Source organism: Callithrix jacchus, chromosome 7 (assembly GCF_049354715.1).
Source record: "Callithrix jacchus isolate 240 chromosome 7, calJac240_pri, whole genome shotgun sequence".
NCBI lineage: Eukaryota > Metazoa > Chordata > Mammalia > Primates > Cebidae > Callithrix > Callithrix jacchus.
In genome coordinates, this window is record NC_133508.1 from 24,020,846 (window position 1) to 24,033,257 (window position 12,412).

At 40.1% G+C, this 12,412-nt stretch overlaps 1 long non-coding RNA gene across 1 annotated transcript in view; it reads left to right on the forward strand.

Annotated features, from left to right (window-relative positions):
• Window positions 1–12,412, forward strand: part of LOC144576889 (uncharacterized) — a 45,198-nt gene that overhangs the window by 12,789 nt on the left and 19,997 nt on the right. Inside the window, exon 4 of the long non-coding RNA XR_013519587.1 lies at window positions 112–190. This is a non-coding gene — a long non-coding RNA (uncharacterized LOC144576889). The remainder of the gene's footprint in view (window positions 1–111; window positions 191–12,412) is intronic.

Below are 12,412 nucleotides of genomic sequence, written 5' to 3' on the forward strand. Positions count from 1 at the left end.
TGAAGTCTAAGATTTTAGTGCACCTGTCATGTGCTGTTCCAATTTTCTTAGCACAGAAAATATTCTGAGGGAGAACTAAAGAAATGTTCATGCTTTATATGGTATGTTTAGACCTAGAGAAGCAAGGATGAGAAGAAAGGAAAGATGAAAATCAGTGCAAGATGCATGGTCATGCTCCTACCTCTTCATGGTGAGTAAGAAGCTGCCCAGGCCACACCCAGGTGTGCCCACTCGGCACTTCCCTGTCTGGGCTGCAGTGAGGCACTATGCATTGGAGCAGTCTGTGGGCAAGGGGAAAGAGGAGGGATTCATGTCTCCCCCTCTGCCTTCTCTTGTTTCTTCTTTTTAAAATTTATTTATTTTTTTTATTTTTTTATTGCATTTTAGGTTTGGGGGTACATGTGAAGATAACATGCAAGATACCTGCATAGGTACACATGTGGCAGTGTGATTTGCCGCCTTCCTCCCCTTCACCTATATCTGGCATTTCTCCCCATGCTATCTCTCCACAACTCCCCACCCCCCACTGTCCCTCCCCTATTCCCCCCAATAGACCCCAGTGTGTAGTGCTCGCCTCTCTGTGTCCATGTGTTCTCATTGTTCAACACCTGCCTATGAGTGAGAACATGCGGTATTTCATTTTCTGTTGTTGTGTCAGTTGTTTCTTATTAGTAAAGGTTAGCTCAGGTGTATCAGTTATGGTTTAACCAGAGAAGCAGAACCAATAGAAAGATTCTATACAGGGATTTGTCACAGGGAATTGGCTTATGCAGTTGTGGGAGTTGGTAAAATCGTCTTCAAAAAGCTGTCTCCAGCTAATGCTGGAGCTTCAAGTCCACTGGGCAGGCGATCTGAAAGGGAAGATCACGAGCAGGCTGTGAGCCCTTGAGGGTGGACTGAAGCCGCAGCCATTTTTGTTGCCTCTTACTCTTATGAAGAGGGTGGTCAGGTGCAAACTGAAGCTCTTCCTCACAGAGCTAAGCATGTACACCTGGCCCAGGAGTCAGACAAGCTGGAGACAAACTGGGAAGGTAGATCAATTGCAGGCCCACCCACTGCTTCTGACTAATGTGGTGAATGACCCCTTCAGCAACAGAAGTCAGTTACAAAATGGCCACTGTCTTACTTCTACCTTCTATATCTCAAAATGGTCACTGCCTTCCTTCTCCCTTCCAAATCAGGTAAGTGTCTCTCAGAGACCCAGCCTGGGGCATTGCTTTTAGAATCCAAATTCTCTTTTTTCCTCCAAGCCTCTTTTTTGGATCAATTCTTGAAAGCACAGGACTGGTGGGAATTTAAACTCCCCATATTTCTGGGTTGCATTATCTGTGCCCTACAAGTCTGGTGCTTCAGCCAAGTCTCAAATGGTAGGAGACGTCAGAAACTGTGGGTGACTGCCCATCGGGGGAGCCCAATACATCCAGAACAAGTGTTCAGTTCTCACTTAGTCATAGCAGAGTGTGCTGAGAGGCAAGGATATTGGAGGGGATCTGAGGAGGCTAATAGAATACAGCTATGTGTTGGAACATTTCGAGGCATAATAGGACCTTTAAGTCTGAGAGGAAAATGCTTTAAAACTAGGCCAGAAGACTTCAAAAGGCTTATTTTTGTTGAGTAAAGAAACTTATTTCAGACACCTGCCACCTAAAACTTAAAATTTTTAGATGTTGACCTTAGAACCGTTATGATAGTGTTCATGCCAAGAGAAGGCAGCTTTTATGCATATACTACATTGCTTCTGTGAGAATGAACTATCAAGTGATAAATATATAAACTTGATTGTATTCCTTAATAAACAAAGCAGCCCAGATTTAGTCATAGACCAACTTTAAATATGGTTAGTGGTAATAATAGTGCTTGTCTCAAAACTAAAAGCATGGGAATCATCAGATTATTGAAAACAATTTTTTCAAAAATCTCTCTTCTTCCAGACTGCATGCACATGTTTCTGACACTGTCTTTGCAGAAACACAGCAAAAAGCAAATAGGAGAGATGGTTTCTGCTATTATGGCATTTATGAAAGAGGATATTCTACCAAGGTCTCTACAGATTTATTTCCTCTACCCAGACAGTTCCATGTGATTTCTATTCTGAGTTACTACCTGTGACAGGTGATGTTTATATAAGTAAAACACCCTGTGGGCTGAGGCATTAGTAATTTCTGCTGTGGCTTTTGCCCAACCCCAACTCCCTGCCTGGGCTACCATGCACTTCTCTCTCAAGAAATTTGATCAGAATGCATGTGAGCCAGAGCAAGTTATAATATAGATAATGTGAAATGATGACAACTTATTTAAAAAATCATTTGTAAATGTTAGTACTTTAACACTAAGGTATTTTTATAAACATGGATGTGATATTAAATATATCACACATGTTTATAACAAGGGGCGGTCCCACTTGAAGGGTTAGAACTACAATTCTAAAGCTGGTTTTTAAAGACAGGAACATTCTATCCAGCTTATTCAATGTTCCTATGAATAAAGCTTACTGATAGGATTACTCCTTTTGCTTTGAGTGAATGGTTGCGGAGGTGCGTAGGGATTTAAACCGCAATCACAAATATTTTTTCCTGGTTTATTTTTAAAGTACCAAGTTATCAATTAATCAGTGTCATGACTTTCTTGTAGAGTACACATCGTTTTAATTCCTTGACTGACTTACAGTGAAAACAAGCTGTGCGGTACGTTAGAAAACTTTTAGAAGGCAAGAAAGGTCGTGAGCCACATCGTGCTGTTGAAGGTTGTTTGTATCTATCCTTCAGCTCCATTTCTGTACTCACAAGAGTCCTGTAGGTATTTGAAAGGCTCTTTTGATTGCAAGTGACAGAAACTGGACAAGCTAGATTAACAACCCTCTCCAAAAAAAGGAATCTATCAGCTCTTGTAACTGAAAAGTCTAGAAGGAGACTTCCTGTTCACATGGCTAAATTCAGAGACTCAAGAGATGTAAGGTCTCTCTCTCTCTGTCTCAAACACACACACACACACACAGTTTTCTCAAAGTCACAGCACAAATGTAAAAAGGAAAGTTTACTTGATAGCTCTGGTGGCAGAGCCTTGGTGGACATCTCATGGTCGAGCTCGTGAGGTACTCAGCCTTGGAGCAAACATTGAATGTTATGTTCCAATTGACCAACTTAAGTCAGGTGATGATTGGAAACCCTATTGAATAATAAAACATTAACTTGATCCTGAGAGATTGCAGATGTTTGTCCTAGCTCCTGGGAGGAAACCCCTAAAGCTTAAGAACCTCCAGAGTGATGGGAGTGTCTTTGCTATTCATGGTGGACCCTCAGACCTAAACCTGATGGTTTATGCTAATGAGGTGACTCAAGGTGGTGGGATGGCCATCCCAGGAAGACTAACTGTGTGATTACAAAACTGAGCCTTTGGCCCATGGAATATCACCCTGACCTTCAGAGAGACAAAAAGGGGGCACTGGAAATTGAGTTCAACTATGTGGTGATGATTAAGTCATGATTATGTAAGAAAACCACAATAATCACTCTGGACACTGAAGTTTGGGTGAGTTTTCCTGGTTAGCAGTACTGAAAGTGTTTTATTACATTTTGATAATGGGATAGTAAGAAATCCTTGATGATGATGAAAACTTTATATTTGAAATCCTCCTAGGACTCTTCCTATGTGCTTCTGCTTCTAATTTGTTTTCTCTTGCTATAATGAAACTGTAATCATAAGTATAGTGTTTGCCTGGGTTCTTTGAGTTGTCCTAGCAGATTATCAACCCTAAGGGTGATCATAGGAACCCCTGAGTTTGCCAGTTGGTCTGAAGTGAAGGTGGTAGGGGACCCTAAAATTCACAATTGGTGCCTGCATTGAGGCCAGGCTTGTGAGGACTGTTTCCTTAGACTTTGAAGCTTGATATTTTCCTTGCAGTTGGTGTCAAGAGTTTTGGGTAGATGTAGCAGTCTGTAAGACTGTGCCCTTAACCTTGAGTTTACCTAAGTCTGGTACCCACTGATGGAGAAGGGCAGTTTCAGGAAGAAAAAATGTGGGCAGGCAAAAACCAGCAAACTGAATCAAACCAACACTAATCACATAACCAGCTTCCTCTCTTTGCAAGAGAACCCATCACTCCCAGATGTATGCCCTGTAATAATGTCTCATGGCTACTAAGACTTTTCAGAAAATGCTTACCTGATCCTGTAACCTTGGGCATTTTGTGTTTTGCACCCTTCCTGACTACTGGTTCTGAAATTAAAACCTAAGTTGTGTTTCTAATTACTAATAACAAATTTACATGCTACCTTTTTAATGTTTACTTTTGAACAATCTTTAATACTTAACCCAAGTCAGAGTGTAATCTAGAATGTAAGCTTCTCAAGGGCAGGTACCTATTTGAAAACTGCTAGATGTCAAGGTGATTAATTTGGACAATGGACCAAACAATAATGTAGGACTAAGGGCCCCATAGGGTTCTGGGGTGTCCCTTATACTGTGCTGAGGTGCAGGATCTGAGAAATAAAGAGATGTGCGCAGATGTGCGCAGCTGGGCTCAGGGTGGCCATGCCAACTATAAACAGAGACAGGCGAGGCCTCGAATGTCCTGAAGCATCTGTATTTATTGTGTATAGGTTAGGGGGCAGGGTAGTAAGTGAAGTCATCTTTAAGGATAGTGAGCAATAAAACAAGGGGTCCACCCCCCTTAGGTCACGTAGGCTGGGAGGTAGACAGTGCACAGCGAGGGCTCCATTCCCATTAGGTCATTGAGGCAAGGAAGTGGGCCATGTGCAGTAATGTCACTGAGGTATGGAGGTGGGCCATGTGCAGTGAAGAGGGTGCAGTGTGCAATACCTCTATCTTTGGGAATGCTACTTCTAAGAAGATTTATAGGAAGATGCTTATGTCCCACGGCAGTGACAGAGCTGTCAGGGTCTACCACCACCTGCTGGCAGCTACCAATGAGTTCTATAGGAGAAAGGTTTTGGGGTGAGCACAGTAACAAGAGCTGGTAAAGTTCACAGTCACCAAGGTGCGATTATCCAGAGGGGTTTTGAGCCCTCAGATGCTCAAGAGATTGCCGGTCTGAAGGCAGCCTTCCACAAGAACTGGAGCAAGATCCTACAACTCCTTTATCAGCAGGAGTGGCTCTTGCCCCAAGCCTGCCATATGGCGGGTATCTTTACAATACTGAACACTGCCATCTGGGTCATGGACTCTTATCCTGGTATAACTGTTTTTCCCATAAATCATGCTCTGTACTGTGTCTGCTCTAGACATTTCTTCAACTGTGAACTAAGATATAGTTATATATATATATAGGGAAATAACTGAGTGTTAAGATATTCCTTAGGCACTCTTACTATGAACTAATATATGATTATATATAGATGATTATATAAAGGGAAATAACTGAGTAGTGGCACTATAAACAGTTATTCTTTGGGCCTTAATTGTGCCAGGATTCTGCTTAGCTCTCCTTCCTCGGTACCTATATGGGGGGTTACCCACACAATAAGACCTTTACTTATTGCAACAGTACAAGCAAGAGACCAATAAGAGAAAGAAGGTGCTGGTTTCCCATTGTTCCACTTTTTTTTTCTCTAGGAATGCTTCTCACAAGAAAATTGTCTCATTGCTGAAGGGACACTTGCTGAACAAAAGGCTCCTGCTGTTTTATGGAGTGAGGTATTGGAGGAGGCAGGGAAGGGTTAGAAGTGGGAAAAAGTACTGAGAACTGAGTCACAGTGGAGAAAAGTGTCTTTAGTTTTAAGCCTCTGCTCTTGCTCCATGCCCATAAGGAGGTCTTAGCAGAGGTGTCTGAACAGTGTCTCAGCCAAGCCCTCCCACCTTCTTCCTGATAGGTAAGCAGGCCTCCAACTGGAGTCACCTAGGCTAGGAAAATGGGTATCTGTAAGAGCATGTCCAGCCAGGGGCATGCACCTGAGTACAGTTTCCTTCAGAGGATGCAGTGCTTTGGCTATGTACCAACTCTAGGGAAGGGAGGGCCACTCCTCCCCCCTCAGTCCTTATGAGACCTATCAGGTGAAGTCTTTGTGATTGGCTAAGGTCTGTCTTGAAAGAGCACATACAGGATTTTGACTCGAAGTCAGACACCTTCAGGATCCTTGTCTGTCTGTTCCTTAATGCATCATAAGTTTCTAAAATAGTGCTAGGCATATAGTTGGTGCTCAGTAACTTATTTTTACAGGCACTAATGTGGGTAGAGCAACTGCAGATATTCTAGGGGCTAGTCCATGGATCCTAATGTTGCCAAATGTTAGAGCAGCTGGCTCCGAAATTGATGTGTTCCAGCAAGCCTGGGATGCTGGGTCCAGCCAGGTCTCCAGCAGAATGAACACAGTGAATGGTAGAACTGTGGTCTGTAGCTGGAAAGTAGCTAAAACACAAGTGCTGCCAAAGAAAAAAAGAAGTCCAGAAGGGAAACAATGGTTACAGCAATGCGCTTTCATGCCAACTGGATGGCCAAGTAGCTTTATAATCCTAAACTCTCATTCGAGGAAGGCAGATTCGATTATGAAATTTGTAACAACTCTATGCACCTTCTGCCATTTGGCATTTGGAGTCCTTCACAATGTCATGGTCATAGTACTCTTTATTGCCCATATGTCAGCAGAAGAAATATCTCCCCGTCTCTGACTATGGCATATTCTCACTTAAGGAGAGGGCTCTGCTGATGGTTGCATGCGGCTCCCCCATGTAGCCCTCCAGCTTGTGTGTTTGCCCAAATTCAGAGCTATAACTCACAATTTTACTCCACAACACGGAGTAGCTTTTGATGCTCAGTGTTAACTCGGTGAATTGAAGGGATTAGAGAGACAACTTTTCTAAACAAGAAAAGCCTCTTATGTTGAATGCTTCTTGAAAATTTGCATATTTTCATTTCATTGCTTTATAAATTATTACCAGGAAGTCAAATCTTTGTAGTCTATAAACAATGTGATGAAGTGCATTTTTTTCTCTAATGGATTTGTTTTTAAAGAAACAAAGCTTGTATTCAAAGATTTCAAAGATGTTTTCTGTGATCCTGTGTTATTTAAAACTCATTCATTAAACACACCTGATGAATAGGTCGATTACATTTTCTTAGCTGATTAAAAGCTCATGTTGGAAGGATGGAATGAATTATCACACAATGATTTCACTGCAGTACATCTTTGTAGGTGTCCAGCATTATAAGGAATTGAGTTACAAATTGCTCTACAAATTGACAGGTATCTTTACGGCGGGTGTCTTTACAATACTGAATGCTGCCGTCTGCAATTATTATTTTTCATTTATTAGCTTGAGTCAATCTTTGGACTCATCATAGTTTCAATAGTAGGGGAGATGGAGGTGGTGAAGCCTTGTTATTTTCCCAGCACAGAAAATTATGCCACAAAATAAAACATGTACAGGGCTGTCATAATGTCCCCAATGGTTATGACAGGAAAAAAGAATAGTTACAGCTATTCTTCAGTGCACAGTGAAATAGTGAACAATTTGTTAAATATCCCTAGAGTCAATTAAACTGGCATATGATCAGTTTGGAGGTTGCCAAGCTTCAGTGGGAGCCAATTAGAATTCACCAAAAATGAAAATAGATGAATCCGAAAAAAGAGTGTTAGATTTATGAGGGAAAGCAAACACATCATTGAGCCAAGAATAATCTTGGTGGGCGCTCTCTAAAAGAGATTGGTAAATAGGTCGTATAGTGGTATCATATTCACAGTGTTTTTTTCTGCGTGTTTCTTCTGCAATTTTTTAAGCCATTACTGCAAAAAAATAAATTAGTCCAATTTAGCCTATGCAACCTGAGAGAATCATTCTGCACAGTGCAGCCATTATTAATTTTGTTCCAGAAGCAGCCTTGCATGAAAGATTAATTTTTCTTTTCTTTTTGCATTTAAACTACAGATAAACACTACAGATTGCTGCAGATGAATGCTACTGAAATGCTAACGACTGTATGACAGTTCCTTTTAAAGTCAGATATTCAATTGTGAAAGATGTGTGAACAATCCAGTGATGGATGTTCATTAGTTCAGTGCTGTCAAGCCGAGTTACTGCTCCACGTCTCTGATACTGATGCTGTTTATGCAGTCATGATTGAGTTGTTGAAGAAAAAAGCACTCTACAGAGTTCTGCCCAACTGTGTCCAAACTGGCAGCAACTCGAAATATCACTGGCTTACTCAGCAGCATCGGAACCCACAAAGCAAAGAGGTTAGATCCATCCAAGAGACTTTTCTGTAGCAGTAAATGGGTTTGCCCTCTTTAGAGCAGGGAGCACAGCTCCAATACAATTATTCTTATTGGAACAGACTAAGGAATTCACTTCAAATGAGGTTGTTGGTTGTCCTGTGAAAGCTGTGTCAGAATATTCAGCTGCTTTTCAGAGGCATAATTTGTTCTCCAGTGAATCATTTGCGACCCATGAGCTGGATATAGCTGACTTTGTTTCAATAGAGAGAAAACTTCTTTCACTCTAGCAAAACTTGTATAAAGCACAGGTATAGCAAAAACACTTTAACATCCAGTTCTTTCCAAAGGGGCCATTTTTATATGCCAGATGTCCTGAAGCAATAACCTTTGTAACTTGTTTACAGTAAATTTTATTAAGGGAAAATTTCCAAGTGACAGATGTCCCCAATAAATCCCCACGACAGTTTAATGAAGATGTGGTTTTGAAATGTTTCATTGTAGGGTAACAATTTAAATCCAAGACCAATACTGTTACAATTTGACAAGGTGTGATGCTTTTCAGATTTTTGGGGGAGAGGCATTGTAAGTTCCTTACATGAATATGTGCTTAATCCTTCATTGTTTCCAAATCTCTCTGAACTTGGATAGTACTTGAGTCTAATACTTGGGAGATCTTGGCAATCAAAAAGATGATTATGCCCCCCGTACGTTTTATAGGATTGCTTGGCTGACTGAGACAAAATTTAGGGTGATTGGTATCTGCCAGGGGAACTAGGAATAAGACTGGGATGTGCCACTAAGAACAAAATTCCTAATGAAAAATTAAAAATTTCTTCATTCTAAAAATAATCATTGTATCCGCAATAGGTACAAGATATTAGGTTAGACATTCTAAGTGATACCAAGTCACTCTTTGATAACTTGAATTTTCTAATGTGGCTTGCATTGTGGATGGTGGCATTTGCTTTCTCTGTGCTAAAATTTAAGGTCTGCCAACTCTGGACTTCCAGTTATAGAAGGTCCTAATATTGGCTTATAATGATATGAGAATTATTATAACTATGCCTAAAATAGAGCTCTTTGGTTGGGCATTATCTTAAGTGAAATAACTCAAACAGGAAGTCAAATTCTGCATGCTCTCGCCTATAAGTGGGAGGTAAATAATACACATGGACATAGAGATTGGAAAAATAGACATTGGAGACTCACAAGGGTGGGAAAACAGGGGTGGGATGAGGGATGAGAAATTACCTGTTAGGTACAATGTACACTCTTTGGGTGACGGTTACACTGAAAGCCTAGACTGCACCACTGCAGAGTACACCCATGTAACACAATCTACACTGTACTCCCTAAATGTATAAAATTAAAAACAAAATTTAACCAAAAACAGGGGGCTTACGTTGTTGAACTGATTAATCAATAGTAGCCCTAAAGATACTAAAAACGACCTTGGGAGCATTTATTTAGGTCATCGCCAACAATGACACCACTGTGTACGTAAAGCAGCCACTGAGATCACTAAAGGCATACATACATCTTATTCCTGTGTTCACTGACTTTTTGGAAATGTCAACACATCATTTTATCTTTGTCCAAAGTAGCCTCCACTTAGCTGTGTGAAATGCGACATCCTTTGTTGCTGGCAGCATACTGGGGCTGGTTTGCAACATGAAGTAATGCTCCTTGTGGAAGACATGGTCCCCCAGTATCCTGGACTTGACCATTCTGTGTCCTTACTATGAAGAAGTCATTTGGAAACGTGTCCAGATCTTTTCCTTTGCATGAGCTCTGCCTGGCTGATGCAGGTATTCCTATCTTTTGACAGAAATTACTTTTTCTTCTTAGCATTTCAAATGCTTTTGAGCATTTAACATGTTAAACTGAGTGCTAGAGCCGAATCTGATGTTTCACTGGTGTTCAGGGATAATACTGGGACAAATAGTATTGGAAATATCCGCCTTTCAAGGATATATCTTTCCACATAGCATCTGATTAAATCATTGCTGCCAATTTATCATAGCACATTTGTAACGAAACCAGTCTATTTTTTCTGGGGCCACTGCATTTTCTAGTAAAGTCTCCAGAATGTAATGAGTACTTTTATCATGAGGGAATTATACAGGTTTAAAAATAGAAATTTTCAAATAGTCAAAAATAGCATAGTACATTAACCTATATTTATCTGACTTTGGCAAGGATCAACATTTTGCTAATCATGCTTCTTTTTCTCTACCCTTTTTTTCTTGCTGCTGTACTTTAAAGCAAATCTTAGTCTGTGTTATTTTACACCTAACACTTTAGTATGCATTTCTAACAAATAACGTCTATTTTCCATTATTTCTTAAAGAAACACAACTCACCATGCCATTGTCACAGGTAATAAAATCAACAATAATTTCTTTAGTTTCATTTAAACCCTGACTACATTAGAATTTCCAAGATTATCTCAAAAACCTCTTGTTATACTTGGTGTTTTTTTGTTTTGTTTTGTTTTTTTAGTCAGTTTTTACACCAGGTTCACATACTGTATTTAATTAATATGTTAGGTCTTTTTATTCTTATAACTACACACCATTCTCCCCTATTATTTATGCCATTAGTTTATAAGAGAAACTGGGTTGTTTCTATAGAAAGTGTCACATTCCGAACTTGACCAATTGGTTCCTCATGGTGTCAACTAACTTGTTATTCTCTCTTCCATATCTCCTGTAACTGAAATTTTGGTACAGAAAATTGATCAGGTTTAGGTTGAACTTTTAAGACAAGATGACTCACAGGTGGTACATCCTATCCTAGGCATACAGTACCTGGTTGCACTTGCTATCTAGTAATGCTAAGATTGGGCAGTGTGCTCAGGTGGCACCAGTTTAATACCTGCAATCTAAAGTGTGCTATCAACTTTCCTCCAAATAAACAGCTTCTAATTATGTGGTTACTGACAACAGATGTATTGACAATGGCTAACAGACTTGAAGCTTCTTGACTCATACCCACTTCAAATACAGCCCTGCTTTCTATATTACTTCTTATCCCTAGTTTGACATCAATTTCATGTTTTAAAATCCCATTTTTTTTAAACAATGTTCTTTGCATTCTGTTTTTCCCAATGTGCTTACACAATCCTCTTTTTTAAATTGATATGCACTTTCCTTCACTCCATTTTTTTTTTTAACAAATGTAGATTCATCAGTGCTTTAGAAATAGACTTTTTTTTTTTTTTTTTTTTTGAGACGGAGTTTCGCTCTCGTTACCCAGGCTGGAGTGCAATGGCGTGATCGCGGCTCACCGCAACCTCTGCCTCCTGGGTTCAGGCAATTCTCCTGCCTCAGCCTCCTGAGTAGCTGGGATTACAGGCATGTGCCACCATGCCCAGCTAATTTTTGTATTTTTAGTAGAGGTGGGGTTTCACCATGTTGACCAGGATGGTCTCGATCTCTTGACCTCGTGATCCACCTGCCTTAGCCTCCCAAAGTGCTGGGATTACAGGAGTGAGTCACCGCACCCGGCCTAGAAATAGACTTTTTAATGAGGTTGGGGATGCACTTTAATTTGCTCTCTGCTGCAGAGCTGCATGATTGCAATGTGGTATTGTCTATTTGATAGGTTCTGGTGGGCTTTCATATGTAAAATCCTGCAGATCCAAGTATGCTATGTTGGGGAACTGCAGTGATTTGTGAGTGGCCTAGTAACACAGAACCTTGAAGTAATGAATGCTATTAAATTGATAATTATTATAGTACAATAGGAATTAATATAAAGTATAATAGGAATTAATAACTCCTAATTCATTGACTTGAATTTTCAAATTCCCATTATTTATATGACAAATAAATAGTAAATAGTGTATATTCTCATAAACCCCTTGAACCTCCTTTGCATAGGGAAATATTTGAGATGGAGACAGGAAACCATTCAGAAAAAGTGTCTGGGGTAATAGAAATATTCTTTAGGCACAAATTCAACTGGACAATATTTATTTTTCAACTAAACCCATGCATTTTTCACTAACCTCTTTCTACCTCTCCGAGAGAGGACATTGTGAAGAAATAATGGTAGTAACTACCATTCTGTGAGTGCTTATTGGGTGCCAATCACATTAACGGACTTCATGGCCCCAAGGCTCTGTGAGATTATACAATCTGTACAAGATTACCCAGGTAGTAACTTTCAAAATAAGGTCTGTTCACAAAAATGAGAACATTTCTTCACGTGGACAAAAAATTGAGGTTGCTTTATTATTG